The sequence below is a fragment of the Berghia stephanieae genome, chromosome 15 (assembly GCF_034508935.2).
Source record: "Berghia stephanieae isolate SIO BIC M18660-M18661 chromosome 15, UCSD_Bste_1.3, whole genome shotgun sequence".
NCBI classification, from domain to species: Eukaryota; Metazoa; Mollusca; class Gastropoda; order Nudibranchia; family Aeolidiidae; genus Berghia; species Berghia stephanieae.
Genome location: NC_088374.1, coordinates 9322751 through 9330250, shown reverse-complemented (window position 1 = coordinate 9330250; position 7500 = coordinate 9322751). Strand labels below are relative to the sequence as shown.

Below are 7500 nucleotides of genomic sequence, written 5' to 3'. Positions count from 1 at the left end.
GGTTAATACAGTTTAGTGAGAACAACTCACAAACGCGGATGGCAAAAACAATAACAAAGGCCTGAGTGACGTCATCTGCATACTATCTGTACAACATGCTTATAATTGTAACACGGGATTTGAACCAGCATGAATACCCTGTTACCCTACCTATTAAATTTCATTATCTCTATCAGATCCCTGTAAGAGCTTTTTAATTTTTAAAACAAACGAACTCAAGAAACAAGCAGTTTATTGATTGATAATATGAGCAAGTCACAATGCTATAATAGGAAGAGCTAGACTATTCACCCGTTTCGTACTCGAGTTTCAATTATTCATCCAACTGTGGCAGACTTGACAAAGAACGAATTATAGTTTCGTATTCAATAATTGATGAGTCATTAAAGATAATTCAACAAAAAACGGAAACCACATTCTAGCTGCTTCTACATTGTGCGGCTATGTGGTCTAGTGGTATGACACTCGCTTTCGGATCGGAAGGTCCTGGGTTCGAGCCTTGCGCTCGGCGCATAGTTGAGTCCTTGGAAAAGGCTCTTTACTCACATTCTCTCACCGTACTCAGGTGTAAAATGATTACCTGGTCGTTAACAGCGTTGTCTTTGTCTAAAATATTGTAATATCGCCTAACAGGCGTCACGTCCCGTCCTACATGTTAAATGTTGCTGACCAGGGACCCATTATAGAGCGCTTTGAGCACATTTAGTGGAAATTGCGCAATATAAAGCTCAGCTTTATTTTTTTATTTTGTAATTTATGTATCTCTGAAGTCATGGTCAAAGTTTGAACAGTGCTTCCTTTTTTTTCTGGTGAACATAATGCTTTTCATGTTTTGGAAAATTGTTTTTGCATTTCCAGTCCTGCTTTTAACTTCACCTGTACCTTTTCCATTTTTATTAATTATTGTTTCTAAATATTTGAATCATTTTACTTGGCTTCGTATTATTTCGGGGTTTTTTTAACTAATTTTTTTTGGAATCTTTCCTTTCCTCGAACGACCATGGCTTTCAGTTTTACTTTTGTTTAGGCTAAGCCTCATTTCATTCGCTTTCCTCCACAGTTTAGAAGTTGTCAAAGATCTTTCTCGGTGTCTGTAATCAAACCTGTGTCGTATGCGTATCTTATGTTGCTTTTGATTTATCCAATTATGCTCACTCTGCGGTTGTCTTTTGTAATCCTCATTATCTGTTTCGTGTAATAATAATAATAATAATAATAATAATAATAATAATAATAATAATAATAATAATAATAATAATAATAATAATAATAATAATAATAATGATAATGATAATGATAATAATAATAATAATAATAATAATAATAATAATAATAATAATAATAATAATAATAATAATAATAATAATAATAATAATAATAATAAATAATAATAATAATAATAATAATAATAATCTTTATTGTCCAAATAGGCAATTATTGTTAGGTTACAGCTCTTGTAATAGGCAAAAAAAGAAATTATAATAGTGGTGATAATGATAATGATAATACTGATAGTAATGATGATAATAATATGAATAATATAGTAAAATAATATATAATAATTAATAATATAATAATAATAATAATAATAATATAATAATAATAATAATAATAATAATAATAATAATAATAATAATAATAATAATATAATAATAATAATCATAAATAATAATAATATAATAATAATAATAATAATAATAATAATAATAATAATAATAATAATAATAATAATAATAATAATAATAAATAAAATAATAATAATAATAATAATAATAATAATATAAAAGTAATAATAATAATAATAATAAAAAGTAATAATAATAATAATAATAATAATAATAATAATAATAATAATAATAATAATAATAATAATAATAATAATAATAATAATAATAATAAAAGTAATAATAATAATCATAATAATCATCATCATCATCATCATCATCATCATCATAATAATAATAATAATAATAATAATAATAATAATAATAATAATAATAATAATAATAATAATAATAATAATAATAATAATAATAATAATAATAATAATAATAATAGTCATCATCTTGATAATAATAATAATAGTAATAAGAAGAAAAAGAAGAAGAAAACCTGGAATAGATCCGGGGACCACACCCAGCCTTACCTGACCCCTGTTTTAAGGGTTAGAATTTGCTAATATTGCTAGCTATTCTCATTAATGCTCTTTGTTCACAATAACGCTTTTGTTCACATCGACATAACACCGTTTTGAGATGACTAGTTATATATTAACCTCACCTCAAGATGAATTTAAAATGACGTCACTTATCTATGTATTATTATTTTTGTTTTTTTTAGACAGCCATTTCAATTATTTGTTTTAATCAAATTCTGTCAATCAGACCATAAAAGATTAAGGTCAAACATAGTTTTGCGTGTTGGTACGTTATACTTGGCTGTGAGTATTTTGTCTGAACTCATAGCACCAATTCACCAAAATGAAGCACTTAAGGCGTTTTGTAAAATCCCATAGAAATCTCATGAATTATTGATTACTTGATCGTAACTGTCTTTTTTTTATTCTCTTTTTCATCAATTTCCCCCCACATCATTGGACATGACCTAAGCGTCGATCATATTATCAAGACCGTCTTTGATATTATGTGGGACAAGCAGGTAACACGGGTTTCTCTAGCTAGAGACAGTCTTTAGAAATATACATTGTTTCTGTGATTATAAATCTCTTGTTGATAACTGTTTGTTAGAGTGATAATACGTTGCTAATAACAAGAAATGGAGTGAGTAGGAAAGTGACAGCAGCCAACATAGAATAAAAACTTCGCGACGGCGATGCGTGGATAGCTCATACGGTAGGTGTCACAATCTCCCCGACAAGGTGGAGCTATCGTAGCAGTAAGTTGCGGGTTCGAGCCCCAATCGCCGCAACGGAGTTTTTTATTCTCTGTTGTCTTCTGGCAATTTCGTACTCACTTCATTTCTTGTAATTATCGACATAAGTGCCTGATCCAATGACTTTTCTGATTGACTAAGTTGCTAGACGTTATGGACTGTGAATGTATTGTGAACAGAAGTGAATATATGACCCTTCGCCTCAAAACGGTATTAAGTCGGGCTGGTTAAGATGCTGAAAATTGAATTTATAGCCAGAAATAACAGACTTGTGTTGAGATTGTATGTTGTATTAAGGAAAATGGATACCATATTTTAGGGTGATAATGCCAATAATTTATATTTTTGACCAGTTTAACATTTAATTCAGCTTTTAAGCATATGGTTCATTCCGGCATAATACCGTTTTGAGACGATGGGTCACATATAACAGCTCTAAAAAAAGATCAAAATAACAGAAGTGGATTATTTTGGGTTCAAAGCCCTTCTTCAGCCATTTACAAAAAAAAATAGAACAATAGAAAAATAGATCCAGATAGAGAAATATGTGGGACGTCTGTCCGTAAGTAAAAGATCTTGAAAAGTCATTTAAGTGGTGTATTAATGATTTTATTGGGGGGAAGGGGGGTTAGCTGAAGAAGAGGTTTGAGCCCGAAACAATTCGTATTTCCAGTTTTGTTCTTTTTCAAATCTGATATCTTCACTTTTGTTCACTACTTATATCTGTTGTTTGCAATTTTTTTAGACTTTCAACTCATGAAAACTTCTTTGTAATTTTTTTCTTTTGCATTTTTTGGTTGTTATTTTTGGATGGAAGGGTACTTGACCTGTATCGGTTTAGTGTTATCTCATCTTCTTATATACTGGAAATCAGGTAAATCAAATTGAACATTTATATAGCGCAACGTCCACTAAACATGCTCAAAGCGCTTTATAAGGTGTCCCTGGCCAACAGCAAAACTTAACATCTAGGACAAAACATGACGCCCGTAAGGCGATATTACAATTTTTTTTCGCACAAAGACAACGCTGTTAACGGCCAGGTAGTCATTTTAAACCTCAGTACAAGGCGAGGCTCGAACCCAGGACCTTCCGATCCGAATACGATTGTGATACAACAATACCACATACCCGCATAAGAGAGGTAAGAGAGAGAGAGAGAGAGAGCGAGAGAGAGAGAGAGAGGGAGAAGGAGAGATAGATAGATAGAGAGAGAGAAGGAGAGATAGATAGATAGATAGATAGATAGAGAGAGAGAGAGAGAGAGAGAGAGAGAGAGAGAGAGAGAGGGGGATACTTTTTTTTTCTTGAAACATATTTTGGTGTATATTATAAGATAGAATGCGTTTAGATATAGAATCACAAAACTTGCAATGTCTTTTTTGCTTAGACACATAATATGTTGAATACACCATTTCTGTTTAAACACATTACCTCTTCAATATATCACTTTTTGTTTAGACACATTACCTCTTCAACACATCACTTTTTGTTTAAACACATTACATCTTCAATACATCACTTTTTGTTTAAACACATTACATCTTCAATACATCACTTTTTGTTTAAACATATTACATCTTCAATACATCACTTTTTGTTTAAACACATTTTCTCTGGAATACACCATTTTTGTTTAGACAAATTATCTCTTGAATTCAGAATTCTGGTTTAGACATATTATCTCTTTAATACTTCATTTTTGTTAGACTCATTATCTTTGGAATACGCCATGTTTGTTTAGACACATTATATCTTGAAATAATAATTTTTATTTAGACACATTTTCTCTTGAATTCACAATTTTTGTTTAAACATATTGTCTCTTGGATACACTATTTTTGCTTAGACTCATTACCTTTGGAAAACGCCATTTTTGTTTGACACATTATCTCTAGAAAACGCCATTTTTGTTTGACACATTATCTCTAGAAAACGCCATTTTTATTTAGACACATTATCTCTAGAAAACGCCATTTTTGTTGGACACATTATCTCTAGAAAACGCAATTTTTGTTTGACACATTATCTCTAGAAAACGCCATTTTTGGTTGACACATTATCTCTTGAAAACGCCATTTTTATTTAGACACATTATCTCTTGAAAATGCCATTTTTCTTTAGACACATTATCTCTTGAAAATGCCATTTTTGTATTATAATGAATTGGATTCGATTTATATCTATTTTCAGGTCAGATATTATGTGCAAATTGTTGTAACAGTTGTATTCCCAAACCAACGCACAAATATCATAATAGAAATAAATATAATTCCCTTTATTCATCCCATAGAGAAATTTGTCTCTAGGGTCTATTCTAAGGGAAGACTGGAATAACCCTTGCGTCTGCCGCTGGTATTCGAACTCATTACCTTTCGGGTACGAAGCAAAAGCTGTACCAATATTAAATCATCACCATAACAATACTCTTCAACAGTTGTAACGTCACTTCCTTCCTAAAGACGCATGGTAACTTAGTAACACTGGCTCTAAACTATCGAAGCAATGGCGGACGCCGTATGAAATATTTGGCGAGCATAAAAGCGTATCCAGAGGGAAAAAAACACATAAATTTGATCATGTTTTGACTTTTACACATTCTGATCACAAGGCATATGAAAAGTTCTAGCCAGCATGAAAAATAAAAAGTAATGATTTTCTTTGTTTAGAACCAAGATGGCCGCCGTTGCCATGCGGCGTGACATCAGACTATTGAATCGTATTGTTGTAATCGGATATTAGACATCTAACTAAGCGCACGTAGTTAGCGATATTTCATTCCAAACTTTTCATTTATAAGGTGACTTTATTTTTGTTGTTGTCCAACGATTGGATATTTCTAAATAAATGGAAACACGCTGCTTTATTTATGAAAATTGTAAGCACACCCTCAAGAGAATGTTCAATAAGATTCAATAGTCTGATGTCAGGTACGCCCAGCAACGAGCAGCTTGGTTCTAAACAAAGAAAATCGTAACTTTTTATTCATCCTGCTGGCTAGAACTTTTTTCACATGTCATGTGATCGGAATGTATCAAAGTCAAAACATGATTAGATGCATAATGTTTTTCTCCTCTGGATACACTTTTATGCTCACCGGAGAAGTATTTCATAAGGGCGTTTACAACCCATTATCTGTTAATTCTATGTTTGAAATTTTGGAACCTTTTGATACTTCATCGTTGTGAACGCCATGCTTGCTATATTTAGTTAATTCTATTATTGAATTATACTTTTACTTACAACTGATTCAAACGCATTCCAGAAATAACATCATGGACACGCCCATTCTTTAAACAGAGAAATTGTAGCACTATAGTTTAATGGTTTTTATTGAAATTTAGGAAAAATTGTGTTTCTTAAAAAAAACGATACACTTTTTTAAACAAATACCCTGCTTTTTCCGGGTTTTAAAAAATATTTAAATATTTTAGTAAATAATTTTAGTTGTCATGTATTTTTTTAAATAACTGCATGTTACATCGTATTGATGAGAGGACAGATATGGTTTAATAAAAAATTCTTGTTAGTATATAAAAATGAATTTCTTGACTTTGCTATGGAATTGTGCGATTTTTGGATCGCTAGTTATTGGACATGTGTAAAAAAAAACACCTCAACATGATATAGCAATGACTATCCCGCACAAATCTTTGGGCCTCTTTTTTTGGCTCACGAAGTTCCCGAATTCGCGTCAAAATATGGGACGAAGCCCTTTCGTATATGCTATTTAAAAAACATTAATTACGACGCTGTTTATCGATGAATATGAGTGAAAGTTGGCACACAGTTAGAAAAAAATGTCATTTTAGATTATGTCAAGCGACAAAACTCGTGCAATTACCAGAAGACCGTTAAAAATAGATTTTTACTCTTTGGAGTAAAATATTTCTAAAACGTGGAGGTTTTGTCGCTGACAAGGTAATACATGAACATTTCTTCGTTTTGGTTGTAACATTACATAAGAATATGACGAGTACTTTTCCCGTATTTTACAAAACACCATCCTAATTTGCTCTTCAAGTTTCAATCTTTTAATCCACTTATTACGCAAGATACAACGAAAGGTCGAAAAGAATGCCGAAAAAGCGTCCCATATTTTCGCGGTTTTTTTCCTCTTTGCGGGTCATCCAAATAAATGACACCTTTGAAACTGCATAACTTGTTTATTTATGAATGGATTTTCAAAATTCAAAAACATTTTTACTCAGTGGAGATATGGCTTTGATTTTAGACAAAATTTTTCCTCAAAAATAGAAAAAAACATTTTTCATAGTCATAGATTAATTGCTGGTTGGTAGCAAACCGACCAGGTAAAAATTCCCACCGACCGTGACCTGACCGTAACGGTCAACGGAAACAAACGATAGGCACCCGATAAAACTAAAGGAGATTAGTCATGACAACTGTGAAGGAGATCCTTTGCTCGGACAATCATTAGGGGCGTGGTTATGATCCCTTCCACTTCAAGTTTATTGTGGTAAATGGACTATAAGGTGTTAGTAGACAGGGAATTATATGATGGGAGATTTATATATGACGAATAATAATTGTTTGTTCTGCTGTTGACATGGCTTCCAATCTTGTATGTATATATTATGCATTATT

The 7500-nt window shown here is 31.4% G+C and overlaps 1 protein-coding gene across 1 annotated transcript in view; it reads left to right on the top strand.

Moving 5' to 3' along the window:
* Positions 1–2585: 2585 nt before the first annotated feature.
* LOC144960454 (uncharacterized) overlaps positions 2586–7500 on the top strand; it is a 17491-nt gene continuing 12576 nt past the window's right edge. Inside the window, exon 1 of the mRNA XM_078893549.1 lies at positions 2586–2658. The gene's annotated coding sequence lies outside the window, so the exon portion shown is untranslated. The remainder of the gene's footprint in view (positions 2659–7500) is intronic.